Source organism: Pleurodeles waltl, chromosome 3_1 (genome assembly GCF_031143425.1).
Source record: "Pleurodeles waltl isolate 20211129_DDA chromosome 3_1, aPleWal1.hap1.20221129, whole genome shotgun sequence".
NCBI classification, from domain to species: domain Eukaryota; kingdom Metazoa; phylum Chordata; class Amphibia; order Caudata; family Salamandridae; genus Pleurodeles; species Pleurodeles waltl.
The window spans coordinates 1305333831-1305360685 of record NC_090440.1 but is presented as its reverse complement, the minus strand read 5'-3'; the positions used below and the strand labels follow the sequence as shown (position 1 = coordinate 1305360685).

At 40.9% G+C, this 26855-nt stretch overlaps 1 protein-coding gene and 1 long non-coding RNA gene across 6 annotated transcripts in view; one reads left to right on the top strand and one right to left on the bottom strand.

Moving 5' to 3' along the window:
* Positions 1-26855, bottom strand: part of MYLK (myosin light chain kinase) — a 1681938-nt gene that overhangs the window by 1573691 nt on the left and 81392 nt on the right. The window lies entirely within an intron of this gene.
* On the top strand, positions 14065-25879 carry LOC138283349 (uncharacterized). The gene is made up of 2 exons (XR_011201208.1): positions 14065-14199; positions 25685-25879. It is a non-coding gene; the product is annotated as an uncharacterized lncRNA (long non-coding RNA).

The following is a 26855-nucleotide window of genomic DNA, read 5'->3' as shown; positions in this document are numbered from 1 at the left end:
ACTTGTGTTCCAGGATCCACACTTGTCGTCTGGGGAGGGGACCCAGAGTACCGGTCGTCAATGCAGAGAGGTGCCTGTTGAAGCAGGGAAGCGACTCCGTCACTCCACAGGAGATTCTTTCAGTTCTTCTGGTACAGGATGAAGACAGGCAGTCCTCGGAGCATGCACAGCCTGGAAACTGTTGCAGTTGCTGCCAGAAGCTGGAGTTGCAGTAGCCTTCTTGGATACTTTGTTGCAGTTGTAGAGTTCCTGGAGCAGTTCTGCTGTTGATCCGACAGTAGAAGAGGATATAAAGGATGCAGAGGATCCCTGCTGGAGTCTTGCAATCTGAATCTGAGGAAACACCCACAGGAGAGACCCTAAATAGCCCTGAGAGGGAGATTGGTCCCTTAACCAGGTATGGATCTAACAGGAGGGGTCTCGGACGTCTCCTGCTGGCACCGGCCAATCAGATGCTCTCAGAAGGACCCAACACCTTGGAATCCAAGATGGTAAAACCCAAGGACACGCTGGAGGAGCTATGGGCACCACCATTAGGGTGGTGATGGACAGGGGAGTGGTCACTCCCCTTTCTTTTGTCCAGTTTCCTGCCAGAGCAGGGGCTGAGGGTCCCTTAACTGGCGTAGATTGGATTATGCAAAGAGGGCACCATCTGTGCCCTTCAAAGCACTTCCAGAGGCTCTGGGAGGAAACCCCTCCATGCCTGTAACACGTTTTTCAAAGGCAGAGGGTGTAAAACCCCCGCCCAAAGGAAATGCATTGTTCTGCCTTCCTGGGTTTGGGCTGCCCAAGCCCCAGGATGGCATAATCCTGTCAGTGAGGTGGCTGCAGCTTGGGCTGCAGTGAAAACCTCAGAAGAGTGGTATGGCAGTACTGGGAGTCCATGGTGGAGCACCCAGGGTGCATGGAATTGGCTCCCCAATACCAGAATCAGAATGGGGGTATAATTCCCAGTTCCTAGAAACCTCACATGGCCATTTTCAGAATTACCAGTGTGAAGCTACATATATGTATTGACCTATATGTAGTGCACACTTATTATGGCGTTCCCGCACTCACAAAGTCCTAGAAAATGGGTTTTGACGAAGTGGGGGCACCTATGCTAGTGCAGGGGTGTCCTAACACACAGGTACTACGCACCTAGCCTCCAGGGTCTGAAGATTAGATATATAGGTGACTTATAAGTGACCTGGTGCAGTGTAAATGCCTGTGAAATAGTGCTTACACTATTTCACTTAGGCTGCAATGGCAGTCCTGAAGAAGTGTTAGTCTGAGCTCCTTATGGGTGGCAAAAGAAATGCTGCAGCCCAAAAGGATCTCCTGGAACCCCAGTGCCCTGGGTACCTAGGTACCATATACTAGGGACTTATAAGGGGGGTCCAGTATGCCAATCTGGAATGGAATCCTGGGTTACCAGTATGTAAATACAAATTTGGAATCAGAGAGAGCATAAGCACTGGAGTTCTGGTTAGCAGTGCTCCAGTGATACAGTCAAGCATACTGACAACACAGTAAAACATACTGACATATAGGTCACAAACTATGAGCAGTGGGGTCCAGACTAGCAGGATCCCAGTGAGACAGTACAAACACATTGACAAACACTGACAGACAGGCCACAAATGGGGGTAACCATGCTAGAAGAAAGCCACCGTCCTACAATCCAGAGCAAGATTACAGCCCAAAGAGAGCCTAGGGGAGCTAGATTAAAAAAAATGAATTTACAACATTCCAAAAGGCCTGAGTATCTTTCACCAAAGAGGCTTGAAAAAGTTTTTCCTACAAGCCATTCCTCACTTCATCCTTCCTTTTTTTCGGTGCGTGTTTGCACTCCATATGAGAAGATACAATTTTGTCCCTATTCCTTGGCGAATTCCTCAAGGCAAAATGGAGCTTTCTATTCGTCAGTCTGCATGCTTCATCAAACCAGGGGGCTACACTGGTGTCAAGTCCCCTTATAGGTTTATTAAAGTAACTTCATGGAAGCCGTCAATGTCTGGAAAGAGGCAGTGACTTGCCCCTCCCAAATTTCAATAGAAAATCAACTGTCAATTTATTCCTGTTTCTAGATAGAAGTTTGTGGAAAACTATGGCATGTTGGCATTCTTCTGGGCCAGCCTTCTGCTGTTGTCTTTAGTAGATAAGACGCATCTCTCCCAGTTACCTCCCAATCTCTTCCTTTGGGAGTTCCCAGTGAGACCCTAAGATGGTTATAGTCACTAAAGACCCTAGTTTGAATAGTCCCCTCAAGGATAAGAATAGTTTGATCCCTTGTAACAAAGATAGTCATTGGTGGTACAATAACCCCTGTCTGTAAATGTAGTGACATTAAGGTCTTTATACCCCCAACTGTTCCAAACTATTGAACGTATTTGGACCAACAAATTTGCATGAACCATGGAGAGCTACCAGGTCCCAAAAAGGACAGCGTATGCATGGAAAGAACTCGTCAAGGCATGTGAATCATCTGCAAACTACTGCTAGCCTTCTAAATCTACTGCCGACTTGTATGCTTGCATCTGTGTTTTCAATGGGGTCCAACCCATAAATCTGTTCACTACATAAAGGAAAGCAAAAAACAGCAGCACATAGACCAGACACTCAGATCACTGCCCTGTCAAGAATCCCTGTCACAAATGGAGTTGTGCATCAAAGTCTTCGGCGGGCCAGCAAGTTATGACAAAAAAATAAAATATCAGTCTTTGTTCTAGTAAAGTAACTCTGTTTTCCAAGATGCACTCCAGTTAGAGGACAGAGGTGTCCGTTGATTTAAACCACTTAGGGGCATATTCATGAGCCCCTAGCTCCACTGGAGCATCACTTTTCGTTACTCTCCGGTGGCACTATGCCCTGCGTGGTACTTACAAGGTGGCATTAAGCCACTTTTTGTGGCTTAACGGCACCTTGTAAATACGACTCCTTCACACACTGTGGTAGTGCCACAACAAAACCCATTGCATTTTGACGCTGCCTCAGATTTATGAGTTTTTGTAAACCTGAGGCAGCACAAAAATCTAACCCCACCCCAGGGGTGGCGTTAGCAAGGTGCCACAAGGAGGAATACTTTTATTCCTCCTTGTTTTTAGCTTTTTCATATGTGTCGTGCATTCTGCAACATGCATAGAAAGAGCAAAATGCCAGAAATTATTGTTCATGTTCGGGAAGGTGTCCCTTCCTGCACATAAACAATCATTTGAAAATGGTGCGTTGGCACTTCTGTGTGTGCTGCATAGTGCAGCACACACAGAAGTGCCAAATTGCCATTAGTGACTTTTCATGTGCAGGAAGAGACACCTTCCTGCATATAAACAATCACACCTCTCAACGCAGACATCCTTGCACAATGGTGCAAGGATGCCTACGTTGGCACTGGCAGCTACATTTAGCGACAGCACAGGGGAAAACACAGGGGTGTGCCTTATTCAATTAAATATGGCGCATCCCTGCGTTGTGAAAATGACGGAGCGATGTGCTGCCAGTTTTGGCACAGCGACACGATCCGTCATTTTCCAACAAATAAGGTCCTTAATTTGTTAAATTATAAATAAATAAAAAAGCTAAACGAAAGTGGCAGACATGTTGGGGTTGGGGTAAAGATAGACATATGCAGGAAGAGTGTGACAAAAGAGACATTAGGATATTAAAGATTTCCTTTCATTGCTTACCTTAACTCGAAATCTATAAAATATCATAGAATCAAATAACAGTAAGGATGAACACAGCCCAAGGACGTCATTTTTAGTTCAAGACCACGCAGTAAGAATCTTTCAAGGCTCTGAAAGAGGGGACAGGAGGACATGTGCTTTAGTGCCAAAACTGCCACCTTTGAAATCTGCAGGACTCTATCCTAATCCTATCTACCACTCACAAATCATGCAATCCTGGTCATATCACTTAATCTCCATGTTCCCAAAATGTGTGAAATGTCATGTCACAGTGAAATGGAGAGGAGTGAGCGCCCGCCTGATGTATTGTGCGAGATAAATGCAAGGAAAATCACTGCAAGCAACTGAATTTCTCTTTTCTAGTTTCAAACCATTACCTTGTACACCGTTCTAACATCTAAATAAGTATTTCTCTTCTTATTTATTACTCCAACCTGAGCATTTATATAATGCTATCAAGTAGCTTCTGATGATACGTTAAACTGTTTCGTTGGACTTTTTCCCCAGGGTAAGTATCAACATTTGGATTGACCAACAGACCAATGAACAAAGCACTTTTTGGCTGAAAAATTGTAGTGAATAATTCTGCCAGTCCACTGTGTGCAACCCAAACATCTCTGTGCAAAATCGCACCATGAAGAGTGCAATCATTGTTATTTGTCCATTGTTATTGCCTCTTAGGGAATACCATAGCACCCGCTTTATGTGCAGCTTCACACTGTAAACCCTCCAGCTCTGTAGTTACGTTTTGTGGTCTATTTCCAGATTCTTGACGGGTTTACCTTTTAAAATGTGGTGACCAAAAACAAACACATAACTTGAAATGCTGAATTATTACTTCTCAAAGCACCTTAAGTACGTGTGTCTACTGTCGAGGAATATATATAGATCTAAGTTAATGAAATAAGAACATATTTTAGGCTTCCCTGTGAAATGTCGGTTTCATCATCATGATGACAGCCCTTATTCCCCCATACTCTGCAGAGATTTACCATTGCCAGGAATTGTGCAATAAGGTTCTCGAATTTATGTGCCAAACAATGAACATGATGCAATACATTCTCTCGCAGTATTATTGTTATCCATTTTAAATTAAAAACAAAAAATATTTGCAGGTTCTGCAAATAATGGAGTATTATATATGTGTCAAATGTAGTAAATCCATAATTATGTGCAAAACGCTACTGGCACACAATGGATCACATAAATGGAATGGCCCTCGCCACTGTCCATTGTTTATCAATAATTTACCCATGAAACGTAACCACAATATAAACATTCTAATTTCAACCAATGCCCTTTGCTAGCTACATATTCAAGAAAATAGCCTTCTCTTTTCAAATGCCTAAAAAATAAAAAAAAATCCCAGAAAAAAATACATGACGGGTATTGTCTGATATGGTGCAATGTTGTCATCAAGGGATACTGGTGACCTAATTAACCACAAAGCAGAAAGCTAAGAGGTTTGGAAATGTCACCAAAAGATGAGACAGCAATATAGGACCATTTTACATTCTACTCATTATGTCTGTTTTTTTTCCTATCAAATACATAAGCAGTACTGAGGCAGTTCGCTTGAAAAGGGTGTTTTTTTCAAACAGAGAAATGTTTATTGGAAATAGTGATTGAAATACTTATCTGTATGGTTGGGTGTAGGAAAGAGCATAGAACAATCCTTAAAAACGTAGGTAAAAATATAGAATTATAAACACCCTTTGTGTTAAAAACAGAACACGGAGAGACATTAAATCTGTCCCCTTAAAGGTGCAGCTAACCATAATGGTGTTGTTTAATTTTCATGAATAGGCAGTTGAAAAAACAATGGCCGAAGGAGGGTCAGAGGAATTATGAATTCTGTGGCTACAAAGTTTACCACCTAATTATGGATTTACCGCATTTGCCATATAGTTTGCATAATTCAACAAAATGTTTCTAGCTCAAATGGAACAAAATAATACTACCAGATAATGCACCGCGTATTATTATCACATTTACACATGTGCTAAATGATTTGCTTTTTCAAATTACACAAAATCCGTCTCTTCCTCCTTTTTCCCTTCGCCCTAATGCTCCGGGCCTGACTTCAAAAATAAGCCATGACCCCCAAATATATCAGCGCCCACCACCTGCACAAATTACCCCCTGTAGATCTGTGCGCTTTGCAGATAGTAACATAATCATACATTCATCATAGGCCCTGTGAACTGCAATGTAACTGAGATCCTTTGTGTTCCAAAACTTTTAATCATGACACCTCTGACACGTGACGGCTAAAGGGGAACATTGAACTTTTTGGCTGAACCCACAGTGCTGCTCTCAGCTAATTATTAATTCCCACATTTCCGACGGTCGTGGTGCGGAATCGTCTAATCGAGTTTTACCGTCACATTTATTTTCATGGGAATGTTTTCAGCGTTTCAAATTATTAGTGATGAAATTTACATCTCCTACTTTCCATTTACCATATATTTTTTTCAAAACCAGTAGTATTTGTTTCTCGAAAACTGTCATGGTCGAGAAAGAAGAAGTGAAATAGTTTGTACCAACCTAATGCTGGGAGGCAGATCAGTAGGAATATTCCAATTTATTATGTGTTTGACTTCCCGTCTAGTGCCTTAAATCATCCATGACCTCAGCCTACCACTTGGCACTGAGGTTCTGGCTGTCATATTTTGCTGCGCTGGTTTATTCATTACATATTTTACAATGGTCACGCCTGCTATTCATACTTAAAAAAAACATACTCGTCCTTGCTCGATAAAGAGAGCTCACTGCCTCTCTATTGAGAAAAATAATAAATGTACACTGCTTTTCCTCAAGACTGATTCTGTGTCACCTACAGCCTTTATCTTTAGCACTCCCACTGGAAGGATGGAATCTTAGTTGCTCGAAAAGGAGATCTTAAGGACTGCTTTAAACACACATTAATCCTCTTTTTCCGGGCACCTATTATTGTTTATTGAATTTCAAAACACTGGCTCTCTCCACCTAACAGCAAAATATTAATCATAATAATTAAAAAAAATATATGAATCTAAGCCATCAAAAAAGTTACACGTTTCTGCTAAAGTAGTGGAAGGTAACAAGATTTTTTATGCCAAAATTCAGCCTAACTTTATTTTTCGGGGCGTTTGGTTACTTCGACCATAAATTAGAAAAACACATTTTTAAATTGCTTAACTAATTGTTTTCGCTGTGTTCCCTGATGGGCTTAGCAGAAAGAATGTCTAGCAGATTTCTACGCCGAGACTCTTCTGGAAGGAGTGAATGAATGAAGAAACTCACTATCCCTTCCCAGGCAGAATTTGCTTCTTCTAAGAGCACTAGCCGATGTTAGAAATATGAGACTACAATTTTCTCAAACATGGTTTACTTTATTTTACTGCGCGATTTTTATGGCAACGTTTCTTTAGTAGGTTTTACACAGTGCACACAATAAAATGGCAGATAAGCATGCAATAAGCTGGTTTCCTCAATAAAAGGAAAACCATTCATAAGCCTCCCACCCACCTATAGCCTTTTTTTCATTACGACTGAAAGGATTACATTGGACTTCTCAACTAGTGGGAATTAACTATACATCTAAACCAGGCCACAAATAAGTCTGCAGCCTTCAAGACCTTTGGGTAATTCCCTTTTTGGTCAATAAAGAGGGATCACCAACACAATAAATAAGCTTTTGCAAATGTGATAGGTTTATCGTTGCTCTCGAAAAAACTAGAAATTGGCAACAACTTTTCCATCCAGTGATTTTGCGAGAGGGTTTGTGAGCATTTAAACATAGCTGCCAAGTCACGCGTATTAACAACAGTTATGACACGGGAAGCCAGGATTAGAAGCATCTCAAACACACAGAAAGGGGTCGTGGTGTCCTTCTATAAACAGTATCTGTATTGAGCCTGTTGATGGTGTGGGTAAGAAGAGTTGTTTTATCATGGGGCACACCCTCCTGATCTGCGACCAATTCGAAGAAGATCTTGTTTGTCCTCGGGGGCTTCTAACCAGGCGCCGGAGAAGCAGGGGGCACGTTTTGAGAAGGTGTCAGGCATGAGGTGTGAGCCAAATGGTTGGAGCATCCACTCGCTCCAGACCCCCAACTCCTGTACGGTTCACAGTGGGGAATTCTACACACTCATTATGCACAAAACTTAGCCTTGTAAATTACAAGTAGATATTCAAAAATATTCTCAGTATAATAACACTGGAAATGTGTACAACCTTGAATTGTGTCTTGGAGCAGTTTTAATTATTACTGAACTCAGGGATAAACACTTTGTCTACTTGGAAACATGAATGGCTACATGCAGTCCCAGCAGTCTAACTGAATCCTTCAGGGTACATAGACATATGTAGAAGATGCATGTGTCCAGACAGCTGTCCATGTTTTAAGTTTTATGAAGTGACTTTAACAAGCCTGTCTAGTAAAGTGTATAGAATTAAAAAAGTACACCACATAAGATCTTTAATATAGTGTTTGGTGTAATAATATCTGAGCAGCAAGTCCTTCTTAAGGTGCTTGACCTGTATTCTGAAGGAGCCATAGTTCACAAATAATTGAGTCACCTCAATAAATTTGGAAGAATACAAAAGTGTGTAAACCATGACAGATTTGTACCTGTGAATTTCATGCTACCCATAGATCTCACCGGCAAGATCATGTATCCACTGTGCTACATATTCATGGTTGGACTGAACGGAGAGACAGTGCTTAAAAGAAAGTCTGGCCATGTGTGGTGCTAAGCTTTCTCCTGCCCTGACTTGGAGCACATTTACGAATTTTTTGGGTCTTTCAGATTTTGTTTGGCTTTAGTAACTATAAAAGGGGAGCTTGTGAATAGTAATTGGCCTTCTCTTTTGTAGGTGGGAGCATGTCCGTGGACCCCTTTCCATCCCTCTATTAACCCCTCTACTTGAGTTTTAAACATTTGCTATTTTCCAGCCAACTCCCATTTGCCCCTCATCACATTTACTACTAAAACATATGCTTATGTGTGCAGAGATCTCCACAGTCAGGCACAACATCCCTGAATAAAAAAAGATAAGAGAGGCAGAGATGTCTGAATATAGATAGGAGTCTGCACTACATTTGTAGTGCTACTTAACATACTACAAAATGCAGTTTGTGAACAAGCTATTTCTGGCCTACCAGTATTCATAGCATGCCTGTTTAACTCATGTAGGTTAACCCCTGGGTTAATACTTCATCAGCAAATGCAGACTGTTCTTTAGGTTTCATCTCCTCGGAGGTGCTCTACTGTTACTTCCTAAAGAACATCATGCCCTTGTGGTAGCTGCTAGTGTTATGTCAAATCTTTATTACTTGAACAGCCTCTACCTGGGTAGGTTTTTGCCCCCACACAACTTCAACTTGAGAAAAATGCATTGTTTGTGTTATCTACTTCCGTTTTGCACCAAAGCAACAAATCAGTTTAAAGTGTCTCTGACAAAAGGACAATCCATTCTACAACTCACAAACCTAAGGCAGATTCTCCCACCTATATCCATAAAAACAAATCAAACTCTTGGATTTGAAAGCACGCTTCTTCAGATGGGTAACTTGTGAAGAAGGTGCAAGTGCAGGAGAGCGATCTGCCACTTGGCCAAAAACTCCAGAAAGTCTGAAAATCTGGCTTTTCTGCTGACTATCTCATCTCAGCATCGAAACATATTTTTTGGGCAGCTGTTTATGCTTTATAAATACCTATCAGCAACATTCTGTATGAGGATGGGGGTGCATTGGCCATCTTGAAAATATTTTTTTCTTTTAAGAAAACACATTCCAAGATGGCCCCTCTGATGACAAATGCAAGCAAGTTAATTATCTCAGAATATTTTTTTTTTATGGTAGGATATCTGTGATAAGAAATCTGTTTTGGGTATTTGAGGATAAACTTGCACATTTTAAGACTTCCCTGGGCAGATGAGGGTATACATGCCTCATATAGGGTATAAGATGCAATCAAATATTATATCTGTTTACGAAAAAAACTTTATTAAAGTAAACCTCGTTGTTCTAGATTCTAAAGAAAAAAACACAAGTACTAAGGTCAAAAGGCCAAAACCAAAAATCAACAAATTGTAGGGAGAAATTTATAGCTGGTTCAGGTGCACTAGAACCAATGGGTGTGAGGTTCTTCCCAAAATGGCACAGAGATTCAATTTTACATGCTTTCATTAGTTATGTGAGCAGATGACACCATAACTACACCTGTGGATGGGCCAGGATCAAATTTAGATCAAAGGCATTTTCACGGAGTGTGAAAGGCTTCTGGAGGCGCGTTTGGAGACAAGTCCTTGCCTTGGTCTGGCCCTCCTGGTCTCCACAACCATTGTGTAGGGTCTTTAGCCTACTGCAGTGCTCTCTCACTGCACGGCCTAAGTCTAACGACTATGTCCCATAGTACTTACTGCACACTATTTTGCAATCCACATTAGGCTCACAGAAGCACCAAGACCTGTATTCTAGAACTAGTTCTGCACCTCTTCCTTCCCAATTCCGTGAATATTAAGAGCAAACAATAGATTCAAAGTGGCAAGCGCTTGATTTCTTATGTCCTCTTAATCCTTATGTCTTCACTTGGAACCAAACTGTAGATCTGATCTGTTAATTCAGTCATATGTTTAGTTTCTTTAATGGAAGGATTAATATTCCTCTGATCTGCATATTCTCTCTGGGGTCAGAGAACGTATTAATTTTTATAGACTGACCCCTAAAAAGGCAGCGTTGTGGTGTGCAGGTTTAAGGGCAACGATGCAAGTAAACAAGTAATTGGAGCAGTAGCAGCATACAGTAATCAGAAGTGTACATTCACTGCATCATTATGATGTGCTCTGTAAAGAGGCGCATCTTCAACGTTTTCCTAAATTGGAGCATGGTTTGGTGGCCCTGTTGGATACAGAGATGCCGTTACAGACCCTGGGTATATTATGGAAAAAGGCGTGATGCTTTGTTTTGTTTGTTTTTTTATATACTTGCTTGTCTTCGCTCTTATGGCGTCCTGTCTGTGGGTGTGCCGAGATCAAAGTGGATCATGAAAAGCCCCCTTATACCGCCTTATACAGCTGCTACCTTCGTTCCAGAAGGACCAGTAAAACATGGAAGAGTGTTCCACACCCTTAATAGGGGTGCATTAAACAGTTGATAGCACTAGAACTCACTTTTGGGACCAGGCAATTATTTGTCTTCACCAGATACACACACAACTAGAGAGAAAAGGAAGAAAGTGAAGAAAGAAGGATGCAGAAAAAGACAGGAAACCAGAGATAGAAGGAGAAAGCGAGGATTAAAAAGAATGTTCAATAGTGAAACAAGCAAACAGGATGTGTAGCTGGTGGAAGGAAGGGGCCTGGGATAGAATGGAAGCTAGACAGTCTTAGCCTTTAGCCTTTGGCAACCAAATCATTTTCAGCAGTGTCTGTGGGTTGCAAAAAAACTTCGGGTGGTCCCATTAACTTATTGTTTTTTTTCTTTTTTTCTTCCAATCAATCCAGAATTCTGTCAACCACAGTGAAATTAGCTGACTGCTGACCCTTTACCTCATGTTATCTGCTGCAGTGGGTCAAAGATAAATGTGAACAACACAGCAACAGACCAATAGATGAAGGGAGCTAGCTGAAAGCCCATATAAGTATGTGTTACACATCATTCTAGTAAAATCAAACATTCTTGGCTAACTCTAGATAGGAAAAAGCATGGAACATTCCACTTTGTTACTCACACCAGAATCCATTAGTGGATGGAGCTTTCAGGGACCTCGACACTGTACATCAAATACAAAAAAGGTGATGGGAAGAATGCTTGTAATTTGTCTAACCATTGGCAATTGCTTGGGTAGCATTTCAATCCATCTTTCTTTTGCCCACCATGCCACCTCAGTTTGGACCCAGCCTTGAGCAAAACAGTCTTGATCATGCTCCAGTAGGAGCAGCCCAGCCTCAACTGCCAGGCCAGGTCCTTCCTGAACACAAGCAGACCTTGACCAGTTTTGCAATGATCAGGTCTCCTGTAGGGTGTAGCTTAGTTCCAGTGGCACATCAAGCACAGAAACCACTTCTGGGCATACCTTTACAACTTAGGGCAGTACATCAAACACACAAAAAGTGATAGTAGGAATTCTTGCATTTTGTCTAACCACCAGCATTCCAACCCATCATTCTTTGGCCTTGATACTGTACGTCTCCTCCGAACACAGGAACGGTAAGCTGCAAAGAGGGACAGAGGCTATCATGGGAGATTGACATTGATTCATTAGAAAATGGCATGCATGTTGCCACATGTCTTGCAAAAGAATTAGCGTTTTGATTGACATGTGAAGAACATTTTTAATTGGACTATTATTCCAGGGATTAATTAATGCTGTTTCACTCCCAACCTAAACTAACACCCCACCCCACTACTCGTGAGTGGCTCTGCACGACAGCCCTTTATACTCATTGTTAGGGTGTTGCCACTAGTTCTGTGGCTGATGTTGCTGAGCCAATGGACTCTCCCAGCTACAATGTAGAAAGACATTCAGACCTCTTCAGAAGCACATATAATGGTCCCTCATCACAATGGAGCCAGCAATGTGACTCTAGCACAAACAGGTGTTTGAGTCCAATTCTGGATTACAACATCTGCACAAAAGTCATACAGAACTGGTAGGTTTTCTCTGCTCAAATTTCACTAGGTAAACCCTTGTGAAACTAGATAGGCAGAAAGAGGAATGATTTTAGCTTTACAGCTCGCAGTAGTGGAAACCATTGGGCATTACTGCATTATCCACTATTTTGACTGACCTTCATGAAAAAGTACATAATACCCAAGATTTAACAAAAAACACACACCAAAGGACCTCGCACATGACCCCTTACATTGTGTCTTACAGTCAAACCTGCATATCGCAGGTTTAACCTCAAGACGCACAAGATATTACCTGTTTGAAGGGTGAGAGCCCATTAACTCCAGCACTGGTGGATCATGCACGGTTTTGTAGACTCCTCAAAACTCACTTTTTGCAAAACCCATACAAACTTTAACTTTCTAAATAATCCTTTCCAAAGTATTCAAACACACATGATGTGAAGCAATGCAGACAATATAAAGACATGTATTACAAAGTAAATAACTACAATTGCTACAATTCACTAGCTCCAGGCAAAAACTTATCTACTTTAATGTTATTAAACGTGTATACTACACCCCACATCATTTAACCCTGATTGACCAGTCATGATCCCTGGGGTGTACCCCATACTATGCTGATCCTGCAGATTTTAATCCACCTGATCTGTTACCCTATCCAGGCCGTCTTGTCTAAATTGGCAAGCACGATTGACGAAATAGCAAACATATGAATGCATTGTGCACTGTTGCCCATGCTCTCTAAAGATATCCCCCAACTCAGGAGGAGGTGGTGACCCTGTCTGGCATCAGGTGGTCAAGGAACGGTTGAGCAGTCCCATCCCCAAAATCTGAGATAGATTAAAAGACGTTACATTCTGTAACAAAAAGGAAAAAATATACTCATCACTACAAACTCTAAGAGGGAGACCTAGAGGTATATGGCAACCTTACCATGAATTTATGTTGCAGCTAACAGAGACTGACCACTTGACATCTGCCTCTGCCTTGGATTCGGCTCCACCTATTGAGGACAGTCAGATCTGTAAAACACGCTCATCCTGCTGTTGACGTAATCACAACATCTAGACATTTCTAGGTCTGCTGGTCCACCGCATGATGATTTTTTGTATTGCTTTCTCAAACCAGAAGTTCATTTACATCCATTGATGCCATTTTACTTAATCATAACCATACATCGCTATGCCTTGTCAACATGATGATATCTGCTTTCTTTATGTAGCTTACGTTTTGTTTAAATTAGCTATAAAACTCAATACAAATATTTTAAAATTACAATGCACTAGCATGTAAACTACTAAACCAACGATGTGATACAAATGTTGTGATGTAATAGTAAAGTATAGATAGTACTAGGCCTGAAATACAGTGTGAGGCCAGAAAGAAATAAAGCACTACATAAGGCAAGAACAGCACCAAAATGATTATTGCTAGGTCAATTGAGGCCGCTCACATTATGTTCGTTTAGTTATGTAGATTATTTTACTAACTGCAGTTTAAAGTCTGAAAAGGTATGATGGTTTATAAAAGACAAGGGCTGCTTCTCCATAAGTGCCGAAGATCGTCACCCCCGCCTCCCCCACCAGCAGCAGAAGCTGCAAATCTTTCAGAACGAAAGGATAATAAACTATGTTTAGTATCCTTTCATTCTGAAAGGGGCTGGGCCACAGGGATGACGTGCTCTGAGGGGGGAGTGCTCACTCCCCCTCAGAGAGCATGTGTGTTTGGCTGGCTCTCTTGGGCCAGCCAAACACACATGCGCAGTAGGTTGTATCCAGAGAGAGCTTGCACAGGCTCCCAGTCTGCCTAGGAGCGCCCTGGCTGAGCAGCGACAGGATTGGTGCAGGGCAGGCTGGGAGCCTGTGCCTGCAGCGACGCTGGAAAGGAGAGCGGCGTGGGTCAATGGATCAGGTAAGTTAAATGTTTTTTTTTTTTTTTTAAATGTTAATGTGCCTCACCCGCTCCCCCTCCCCAGTCCCTTCTTCCCTGTCGCGCCACACCCGCCCCTTTTAAGCGCTGCAAGCCGCGACTGAGAACAGATACTGCAAACGAAGCATAAAAAATTAAACAAATCACAATTTGCAGAACACATATCAAGGTTGAATAAAACACTAAACAATCAGTGTACTGCCATAGCCAATTTTCACATTTTAGATTCCGTTGTTTAAACAGGAAAATACTCCCCCAGCCTTTGTTGATAATCGCAGCAAACAAGAAACGAGAATAGGTCTATTAATGCACAACTTTCCCAGAATGTGGCGGTGAGGGCCGTCGGGGAGGGGGTTGTTCTGATGTCACAGCAAGAATTAACTATTTTCTTTTATTTGAATCGAAATTATAAGTAAATGGTTTGGGTCCATTGCACTTTTACACATCACAACCACAGACGGGACGGGACAACAGTTGCCGAATAATGATCCAGACCCCACAGCAGTCAAGAGAATGAACTCTGCGCTCCCTCCTAGCCTGGCTGCAGTAAATGAGAACCAGACACTTTACTAGGCACGGTCATGAAACTGTACTTTTGTTACCAGCAGCAAAGCTTAGATTTATGAAAGGGTAATTGAGCTGCTTCTGATTGAAACTTGTGTTTTTCCAAATTGTCTCAGTTCTGTGTAAACGTATGAACTTTGCATACCGATAAAATAGGCCTTTTATATGCCCAGTTGAAATTACTAGCTGTTGGGCATTTTGAAGCCGAGGGTGGGTCTGGAGTCCAGCTTGGCTACTAAAGCTCACTACCATAGGTAGTCACGACTTTAAAAGGGAAACAGAGTTCTTTTAAGTGAACATAATCTGATTCAATGCGCTTCTTGATGTAATAAGAAACAGATCTGGCTTGCTCCCAAGATAGAATACACTGTTTTCCTGTAGCCTGGCATGTGAACGGTTTTAGGCTCATTAGGACAGACTCAGCTTTTACATCTTCAAGGGCAAAAATAAAAAAAATAAAGGATGCAATTCAGTTGAATAATATTAACTCGTATTATAGGAGCACCTTTAAACAATCTAGTTGTTATGCATGCTATAGTAAAAGGCCAAATGCTCCAAGGGTTGCATTGTGCCTTTACAAAGCGGATGCGGTTTAGCAATTTGGGCTGGACTGCTTATTACGTTGAAGTGTAAAGTTTATTTTCGTATATTTGGCTCCTTCAGTAATGTAACCAAAAAGTAAACAATTAAAAAGGAAAGCCAATAGGTCTAGGTTTAATGCGGTAAGGCATTTAACATTGGCACGTTAGAGCAAGATATGAGGGAGGGTCTAATAACAGACTGCTATTGGTGTAAAGTAGTTCCTTGTGCAATTTAATCCGTGTGGAGGTGTAAGGATTCACTCAAACAGCCAAAAGCATTATGCAAGATGTGCCGCACAAAGATGTGATTGACAATGGCAATAAGAGGCTGGTCGAAGAGGGACAATGGTGAAAAGGGCTGATCCAAGCCCACTCACTTTGTATTGTTACCAGTAGGACTATAGCTTTGACAAATGTGCTGTGAAAATCCAGACCTAAATATGAAGCATCTCAATGTTATTCAAAGGAACTATGATAGGTAAAACAAGCCTTGACGTAAACATCTCCACCCATCATTTTCAAGGTCTCTATAAGTCTTCCTAAGCAGAAGGATTGGGGTTTAAAGAAAGTGGGTTTTGGAGATGTGGGTTCTGAAACACTTCTAATGTCGCTTGTCTTCACATGTAGTGGAAATTTGGTCTAGAAATTCTAGCTGGACTTTACCATCTGGGTATGATCAAAACTGGTTTGAATACAGTGCCTATTCCTTAATTCACAAACGTTGTCAAACTGTGGAGTGGATTACCACCCAGAAGAATGTAATAATTATTTATTTGGTAGTTGTTATGCTTGAATCATGTGTACTCAGTACTACAGTATTCTAATAAAATGTATTTGCTGGCTGGAGGTAAGGTGATGGATTTAAGTAAAAGTGAAACATAAACTAACCCCTATTGCCTAAGGGCCACTACGTTCTATTTGAATAGAACTTCTATTCCGACTACAAGTACTAATGCATAGACTGAAATCAAAAGGTATACTGATCCTCTGGATAATGGAAACTGTACCTTCAACTGAAGAGCTACTTATTCTTTACAACAAATTGCAGGAAAAAATAGCAGTGCTTAGTTTGTAAAAGAATAAGTACAGAGGCCCAAACTTTTCACCAGAAGCCTGTTCACAGCACTGCATATCAAAGCTAGCTAGTCTTGAATCAAATCAAATAAGTTTTATTCAAGAGAAGTTTGCCATAAAAGCATCCTTACAGAAAACAAAACCAATACATTAACCACAAACCAAACATATAAAAAAAGCATTAAGACTCAGGTAGAATGGATGGTGCAGAGACAAAATAAAACTGTAAAATACAGAGTTTTGTAATTAAAAGCTGTGTAAAAATATTAAAAAGAAAAAATAATATATATATATATATATATATATATATATATATATATATATATATATATATATATGTGTGTACACCTTATCTGTTCAGAAAAATATCATAAAATTGCAAGGAATAAAACATTAAAAAAAGATTAAGATCACCCAGCAAGTTGCATATGGCAATAGTTAAGGAATTTACTTCAGTCATTAGCGAAATGTATTATTTTTCTGTGTCTGAGGATAGTCCATAGGAATTTGGACATCATTTTACAGATGTATATGGTTGGTAAAGACTTTAGAAACACATAAGCTGGTCAACATTGTATGAAGTTCATGGATCTCAGTAATGGCAGCAATAGTATATTTCTTGGCGAGTTATACAAAGAACAGAATAGAATTGTATGGAAATAACTTTGCTCAGTAGCCATGTCACATGGGCATTTGGCCATAGGCCTCGACCAGTTGTTTAAGGTTGGAAAACTCACCAAGTGATGGAAAAGATCTAGCCTAAACCTGGTCAGAACAAATCTGTGCTGTTCGCTGCTAACCTACTTTAGATATAGTTGCATACACGGTGAGGTTAAGATCAGATGTTTTTTAAGAACACCTGCTTAAACAGTTCAGCTGTTAGACTTAGTTCCCCTAAATGTGACAAGCAGACTTTCTTCAGGTTTTTTCTTGTGGCAGCTCATAGTGTTTCTGGTTTATAGTAGTAGTCTGGGTGTTCTAGATCATGCATAACATTTTTACGTAGCCCAACCATTTTACTTTTCCTACATTAGAGGACCTAAGGCAATCCCGTATAATCTCTTGGTTCAGCTTGGTATACTCAGAAGTCCATATCTTGTGACATAGCAAGATCGGTTGGGTTTTAACTAGGTTTGAAATTAGCGGAACCTCTAATTCCGAGTGACCTACGTATGATGGACTACTCTGTGGGAGAGAAAGAAGATACTTCAGGAAGGCGTTCCCTATCAACTGTAGGGAGACATTGTTTACATGCCCCCAAAGGCCTTCCCCATACATGGCTGTTGACATACATTTGGCCTTATACACTGTTAGAATCTCCCTAGGGGGTTTCTTACCAACCTTGCAAGCAAAAATGTGTAAGGCTGCAAAGGTTTTCTGGAAGTGTAGGCCTCTGGTTTTAATTGCCATTTGCCATGTCCCTTTTACGTCAAACATGATCCCCAGGTAGGAAAGAATGTGACGTAATCAATTCTGGTGTCTTTTATCCTAAGACTGGGAGTTTTCGGTAACATTTTCCCTCATCTCATAGCAAATGTCTTGCTTTTGATAACTAATAGCCCCAGTTCCTCCATATAGGACACAAAACATGTTAGTAACTGTTGCAGTGCAAGGGTGGTTCGGGCCATTAGAACTGCATCATCAGCATATAAAAGGGCGGGGACGGGCTGGGAACCTATTTGGGGCAGGTTGTTACAATTGGCAGATAATACGTTACCCAGACTATTAATGTAAAGGGATAAGAGAAAGGGTGCTAGAACACAACCCTGCCTAACACCCTTCTCCATTCCAAATAGCTGGGTACATTCGCCTTTTAGTTCGTATAGCACTCTGGCGCTGCATCCACGATATGTTTCCCTAAGAAATTGTATGATTCATAGGTCCACACCCATGTTCCCCATGATAGCCCACAATTTGCTATGAATTACGCAGTCTAAGGCAGCAGTTAAATCAACAAAAACTAGGTACAATCTCCCTTGTTTGATAGTGGCGTATTTCTTGATCAGCATGCTTAGGATTAGACTCTGTTCCACAGTGCCTACTCTCTCCCAGAATCCACACTGTAAGTCTGATAAAACATTCTTGTTCTGGGCCCATTCCTGTAGTCTGTTAAAGATAAAACAGCCTGACACTTTTAGCATAGATTCTAGGAGAGCGATAGGACAGTAGCAGAGTGGACTATGTCTAGCTCCCTTTTTGAAGATTGGGACAATAATTGATTTCCTCCAGGATTTCAGTAGGCCAACTTGACAACATGCATTCAGGACTTGAGTCAGCAGTGGCCCTGAGAGGGTTGCTGTGGCTTTAAACAGATCTACAGGGATAAAGTCCGGGCCCAGCGCCTTGCTGGCTTTGCTAGGGTTCAGGGCAGCAATGATCTCATCCAAGGTAAAAGCCAGCTTTATAGGGAAGGTAACGGGGGGGGAGAAAAAAAATCACTAACGGACATAGCAGCTATTGTCAGCCCTGACCTGTTAGTAGGATTGGAATAAATATTGGAACACTGACTAATCCAGTCTCCCTCACTAATGGCTATTTCAAGGTGCGGACTGGTATCAGGCTGGAGGTAGGATGAATTAATTGCCCTCCAAAAAGCTGCAGGGTCTTTTCTCGTGCTTGCTTCATGCAGTTTGTCCCATAAATCTTCTTTTAATACTGTTTTCCTCTGTGTTAAAACATGCTTGTAGTTTTTCCTAGCCGCCCTGATTTCATTTTCACAGCGTTGTCATTTTTGTATTGCTAGTTTCAGCATTCTATGGGCCTTGGTACAATGTTCACCAAACCTCCCTCTCGTCCTGTTATTGCTGCTGTCCCTACATGTAATTACTAATCCTTCCTTAACATCCCCAGCAACCTTTTGGAACCTCTCAACGATATCCTCGGGGTCAGAGCCCAGGTTTAGACAACTTTCAAAAGCCTGCGTAGAACCACAGACCAACTTTTTTAGACACTCTTGGGGATCAATCTTTGACCAGCGCAAGGTGTACCCGTTGAGCCTGTTAATGTCCATAGCTCCCACCATACAATAGTTAGGAAGTGGCACTTGGGTAAAAAATCTCTTGATGCCATATCCAGGTCTATACTCAGGGGGTAATGGTCACTGCATGCAGCTGTGTGGGTAATGGCATTTCCAGCCCTTGCGGCATGTCTGATTCCATCTCATGCCTCTCTCTTCCAACACCATATACCCATGACCCTTTATTTCACACTTGTAGGTTTTTTTTAATCCCTGCTTACTCCATCTGTCACTTTTTTCTTATCTTCCGTTCTTTTCTTCCTTCTTTCCAACTCTTTTTCTGGGACACAGTCTGATGTTGACAAATAAGTCCCAGTACCCGAAAATGAATGCTGGTGGGCCCCACTGGCAACCACCAGCTCAAACCAAGCAGTTGGGAATAGTTATTTGAAAGCATTAATACGTTTAGTTTAATGTATTTTCTCAGATGTTGCCACCTTGTTTGCCAGAAAATATAGATTTGTTTTCCCAAAAGACTATTCCCCTGTTGAAGATGATGATCTAAATGCTTCCACCTCAGCCTACATCTATTTTCCTGCTTAGAATTGTGTTTGTCTGGCCACTCCTCTGGACTCTAACTGATTGCAAATATTTACCCCAATTTGATTCTTCTGTCAACCTGGGAATTTCTTAAATTTCATTTTCATATATTTAGAGATTTCCTTCTTTCTTGAGGATTGTTTGCATTATAGATTTCCATCCGTGTAACAGATTAATTAAATAAACTGAAGTAGACAGTTCATGGATAGGGCTTCTAATTTTTAGTTAAAGCAGATAAAACACCTTCAAAGGAAATGGTTGCTTTATAGTAGAAACAGGAAAACAGCAAACGTTGATGCATTTTTGTTTACTTTTGTGCCTGCTGGTATCAAAGCAGTAGAAGCATAAGCTATACCCCAAGCACTTTTCACTGATCAATGCACCAGCTATGTCCCTTCTCAACTATGGTAAGCCAGTAAATTTTCCTATTTGATCCTCAATGACCCTGGGCTCTCTGGACCTACTTATACGCACACTTTGGAGCATGGCTCATGTCACTGTTCACTGCACATTGCAAAGTAGGTTCATAGCTGAATGATAACCAGGGTCTCACTCCAGAGCAGGGGGGCACCAATATGTCATCCTCCTTCCCTTCCCTGTGCTCTCTGAAAAATCAAATATTAATTTAGTGACAACAAGAATCACTGTGCATATGGATGCCTCTAGATCTAATGTAGTTCCATAAAGTGTTGTACCAAACACTCCTATTTTTAAATCTACATGGCGATGGCCTGAAAAGCATACCTATTAAAAGTTGAATCCTCATAAAGAAGGACAAGGACCACATTATGAACATCTTCAGCAACCAAGAACAAGTTCAGAAGAGGTCTGTGCAAGGGGTTTGCTGAAACTGAACCATGTACAGGGACTACAGAAAATCATAAAATCCATCAATTAATGTATAAGTTGCAGACAGTGCTCTTGTTGGAGACAGCACAATCTGAGCAAAAATGAGTGCACGGACCTATTCTGGGCCTGCATAGTGAAGTAGAACATATTTATGATAAAGCCTCAGGATCACCAGTTTCAAATGTAATTCCTCTTGCTGGCGTGTCAAAATGAAGCTTAGAACCTAGGGTGCCCAAGAGACCCAACACTTGACTAAATTATCTATACCATCATCACCGTTCTTGTAAGTGGAATGATATTGAGCTGTGCTCATTCTTTTTCCCAAGACAGAACATGCACTGGGACAGGGAACATTGTGTAGAACACAAAGTTAAAGTGTCTTGGGCAACACTCACATTTGTCCTGAAAGGAACACAATCCCCACACTGCTTTCAAAGAAACAATGGGCCAACATTCTTGGTAAAATCACATTTTCAGCAGTCATTGTGCTGGATTTCAAATAACCACAAGGCCCTATAGGCATGTTCCAACAATGTAAAATAAACTTCATTAAGAGTGTGAACTACACAGGCATACAATCCAATGCATTCTACAGTTCTTGAGATTTCTTTAAACAATCACATTTATTAGCCCAGTCCTTTCTTGGTATCGCAAGACAAAGAACAGGTCAATGTGACACTGGTTAGCAAAAGAAAGAGCACCTAGTATTCACACTATATCTGACATATCTCAAATAGTAAATCTTTATTCAGTCGACCTTTATTTATCTAAAGAATACAGCAACAAGAAGGCATGTTAAGTGCTCACCATTAAATTTTTATCTGCTGCAATCAAATCTTAATGGGCTGAAAACATACCACTATCAACATACATCCTGACATAGGGTGAGACGGGACTGCTGGAAGGAGGAGTTTGAGCCCTGGGAAATAATGAAACGTTACTTGGAAGAGCAAATTCAAGGAAAGGTTACAGAAAACACAGTTAGTAGAAAGAAAGAAGGAAGGAAGACTTAATAAGTATGAGTGACAGAAGGAAGCAAATAACAGTTAAGTTTCTTATAAGCACCGGAAAAAAAATCCCAATGATTTTTTCTTAAGTATTAAAAATACTAAGATTTTGTTGCACTGAATAATTATTACAGACTAAAAACAGGCAAATACACATTGAAAATGCATAACTAAGTGGATTATTCGAATGATGGGTGGGATGCATACATCACACAATTAGGTCTCATTATCAAAACATATTATCAAAGTTAAAAAAGCAGAAAGAATGCAGGCTCTCTCGTAAATCTGCTTCTAGATTCCTTTCAAGTATTCTGTTTTTATAGGATAGGACTTCTCTAAATTAGCTCCACTCACAACATAGCCACATTGAGAGTTATATTGCACATTTATGTCCAAGTGAATTCAATGTGCAAGACAGGTTCTATGTGGTTGGCCAAATATCAAGCCATCTCCAATTCCTCTTAACCCAGATGATGCAAAGAATGCTTCTAGGGAGTCTCCAGTAAAGTCTGTAGTGCTATCCAGTGCACAACACCTTGGACTTACAGGGACATGTTACACTATATAATCTACTGCCTTTAACAGCACAAAACAATCATCAAGAACATTTTAAAAAAATGAAATCAAATTGAGTCTCTACAGACCACCAATTCGGCAGTTTTGAACTCAGAAGCGGGCTTGTCAAAGCTTCATGCAGCACCAGGTCAAAAACCTCACGAGGAGGCTCTGGACACTTCGTTTTAAGTATAAACTATTTTCTCATGGAAAGAAGATATCATGGCAGCTCCAGCATCTGGAGCCATCTGTTGTAGACCACGATACCTGGCACATCATTTATAAACAGTGCAGTCTTTATTTAGAAATTATTTGGAGATGCTACAGGCATACAGAACCCTCAAAAACATGGGGAATAGTGCAGAAGACCGCTTCTATGCCGCGTCTCCTTGTAACAAAACTATTTAGAGCAGCTTTCCCCAGACTATGCGTTGGGACCCATGGTGGATCGAGAAAGTCCTGATCTATATGTAAGTAATATTTCAAATATTTAGGCCTGGTGTGCATCCATGCAAACATGCTGAACAATGTCCAAAATATGGTTTTAAATTAACCCTTGCAAGTACATCCAAGCAAGACTCCAGATGAACCTTCCAGTCTTTGTTGCTACTGCGTTTTTTTTACTTCACAAAGCCATTTCAACAGAGAATGTGCTCACTATGTATCATTCTACACAATCATAGCACTTGTGTATGAATTTCACACATAAATTGAGAAATGTGGATTAGACCTAGTGGCCAGAGCTGCCAACTTTGAATCTAAGGAACCATATTTGAATCCTCGCACAGACTCAACATCTTTTGATTCTGGACAAATCACTTAGGGCCTTATTACAACCTTGACAAAGGAGTTTCCTTCATCACAAATGTGATGGATATCCCATCTCATGGAATATAATGGTATCGTAATACGGCGGACAGGTTATCAGCCACATGTGTGATAGAGGAAACCCCTCCATCAAGGTTGTAATAAGGCCCTTAATCCCATGTGCGTATAATAAAATGAATTAGACTTTCTGTAATGTAACATGGTGCTCATAAGAAGTGCTCCATTGCCCTTGGGAAGTGCTCATCCTATACTAAACTGCAAGATAATATATTATCTCTGCTGGGGGTTTCTCAAATGTGCTAAAAATCAATGGTATCAACTGCATTATGTTTCAGAAGCTTTGTGAACAGATGCCACAGGGCGACACCCAACTCTGAAAATTGTTCCAACTCTATGCTCCAGTGCAGGTCACTGCCGGACACTTTTATGGACAGCTCAATATCTTGGCCACAGTCAGATATCAAAGAGCGTACTCAAAAGTAGTGGCAATTACTGTTATTAGATTAAAAATCCATACCCACTTCATGTCCATTAAAGCTGGGTAGGTTATGTAAAGTTTTTATCTCTTAAAATTGGGTTGTGGTTCTAAAATACTTGTGAGGCATTGCTTGAGCTGCCAGGGACAACTGATATTAACCATGGAAAACTCCATCCGCATATAGACAATGGAAACTTGCTTCAATGCACTGTCAGTGACTCAATCTGTCTGAAAGCCACTGGACAGACGAATAGAATCTGTTGATCAGAGCTCAATTGAATATACCCGCATCAGGTGTTTCTCAAACCTTTTTGGAAATTCCAGCACTCTCTCAGGTGCCCAGCTCCCGGAGTCTGACAAGGGCTTTGCCAAAATAGTCACTAGCATGCCCAAGGCCCACAAAAGGTCCAAATGGTCCGGAGGTCTGGGCAATGAAGAGATCATTTATAAACCATTATAAATGCTAGATCCGCTCATCAGCTGTGGCTTGCTGACAAAGAAGGTTTAGTTGCAGGGAACAATAATCATGTGATTTCTGCCCTACCTTAAAATGTTCACTGCCAAGTTCCAGGCTCCTGAGTTTTGGGAGACTGAATTGAGGGCTGGATGTGGAAAGTCCTTCAGTTATTGAAGGCTCCTTAATTTCTGTATGATAAAGGCTGTTGTGGGCAGTTATATCCTGCAGACATATTTGTTTAGCACGGCATGGTGTAGGACTCTGCTCTGTAAGTACTACACTCACCAAGGCTGCTCCTCTTTTAAAGAAGCACACAATTGGACACCTATTTGAAGTAATAGTGGACACGTATAGATTACTGTGATTTACAATATCCACCCACCCCAGCAAACACTGCTATGTTAATTGTCCCACAGTGGGAAGAGTACATCTCATCAAGATAACTGTTCTGTCATGTCAGGAAATCAGGTGGGATACAATAGTGAAAGAGGAGAAAGTGAAATTACAGGCTCAGGGTGGCTTCTTCCAAAAGTGTGAAGTGGATAGGCTGAGGGCAGTGTGAAAGGCAATAGAGTTAACAAAGACTCTTAAAAGGCAGTTCCAATTTTTAAGACCACCAACCTTTTTAATACGGACATGACCACAGTGAAGAATTCAGAAAAACTGCCTGGACTTCTTTTCTAAATTGTCAGTACCCTTCTTCACTCACAGCATACTTTTTGCACATATTTGTACTGCTCTTTCATATGCCCACTTCCACTCCTTAGCTTAGAGGCTCCTGGGTTTACCCCATCAGTAAGGGTGAGCTACATTATAAATTATTATCTATCTCACAGCATTTTCAGCAGGAGCTTGAGATCATGGGATTGGTTCTACAGCTCAGGAGTTTCTCAATGCTAATGTAACCAGTCTTTTTTACATTTGCTGCTGGATGTAGTGCTTCCCGAACATAGTTAAAAGGCTTTCAAAACAAGAAGTATGTTTAACAATTCCATTAACCTCCCACAAAAGCCTGTACAAATAACAATAAAAGAAAAGGAAATCACTGTCCAATATGTTCATAGTTGGTTTTGCAGCAGGTCTGACACTGAGACAGATGAAAACCTCTGGGTTCAATAAGTAAAGCATAAAAATGAGGGCCTAATAGCTTCACATTTACTCATTCAAACATAGGTGGTGTATCAGGAAGCTTCTGTCACCAACTAGGAAGCCCCTGAAAGGCTCAGGCCCCTGACCAAACCCATTTTGATCATGCCTTAAAACATCCTCAAGAGGCCAGGTCTATCAGGAACAAGGGAAGGCCAAAGGCTTGCAGAAGTCAAGGAAGACTAACATTGGACGTGAGTATCATTTTTAGGTTGCTATCTACCAGACAGTAGAGCTGTCTGATTGCAAATACATATTGAGGACATGCTAAAAGTTTCCCGAGAAATGCATCCAGCCCTTTGCTTATCATTGGCTTTGTGTTCTGTCACCCACATGTGCTTGCTTTCTAACTAATTGCTTTATTTGTTTTAGGCTGAACAGGATGTCGTTGACCCTCCTGTGGCGCATGGCCTGTTTACCACATCTCTGTCAAACTCCTTGTATTCTTCTACAAATGCTGACTTTCAGGGAACTCTTTTTCTTTTTCATGAGGCATGCCATGACAGTACACTTGTTTTCACTTGCCTCCCTTGACAGCAGTAAACATAATGTATTTCTTTTAAAAAAGGTGTCCTGCCTCCTATTTTTTGCTTGACTGAGTCTACGTATCTCTCCCACTACCAATTAATCAGTCTTGCATGCCTGTGAGGAACAATGTTCTGAATATGAGCTTGTTTATTTTTATAAGTGTTCTTTCCTCATAACTTAAACAATCATCTTTCTGAATTACACAGCCATGCCATAGGCGCTGGAAGTAGGGGAGTGGAGGGTGCTAAAGCACCCCCAAATTAAGCATGCTGGAGTTTGGAAGTGAATAAGCAATAAACGGAAATTTGAATTTTGTTTTTATTTTGTTATGTATGCTGTGCATTTAAAGACAAAGGTGAAATATTAGGGTCTCTCTTCTGGGGAGGCGGGGGCATTGGTGTTTACTTTTCTTTGTCTGACTGCAATGTAAGAGGGTTCATGTGACAATTTTGCTGGGTCCTTCCAATGTGAAAGGAAAGGCTGTGGAATGTTATTTCTTTCCATCACACAACAAAATTTAAATGCCAGTAAATGAAATGTACCAATATTTCAAACTATATCAGAATTAGGAAAGCACAAATGAAGCACATTTCTTTGTAATTGTAAAGTGTAGTTGAAATAATTATAGTAATATGACCAAAACAAATCAATTAACTAGGATTTCCACAGATTATTCTTTTGCACTGTTAGTTTTATCAGTAAAGCTGTATGTCTGTGCAAATGTTATGGCAATTGGATTTGAAAATGTGTGGCCTGTAATGACAGTGCAGTGCCACACTATGCACATTCTAATCTGAGCCACCGTACAAAACTCTAATCTATGCCACTCTACCCCCTCCACTATACGACTTTCACCTTCACTCTACGACAGTCTATTCCATAACACTAACAGCCATGCTGAACAGCAGCCATGCTAGTGTACAGTACGGCTGAAACACATTGCAAAACCAATAGCTCTCACATAGGAGACACCTTTTGGCTTTGCCAATGCTCGTTTCCTGTTTAACATTTGCAT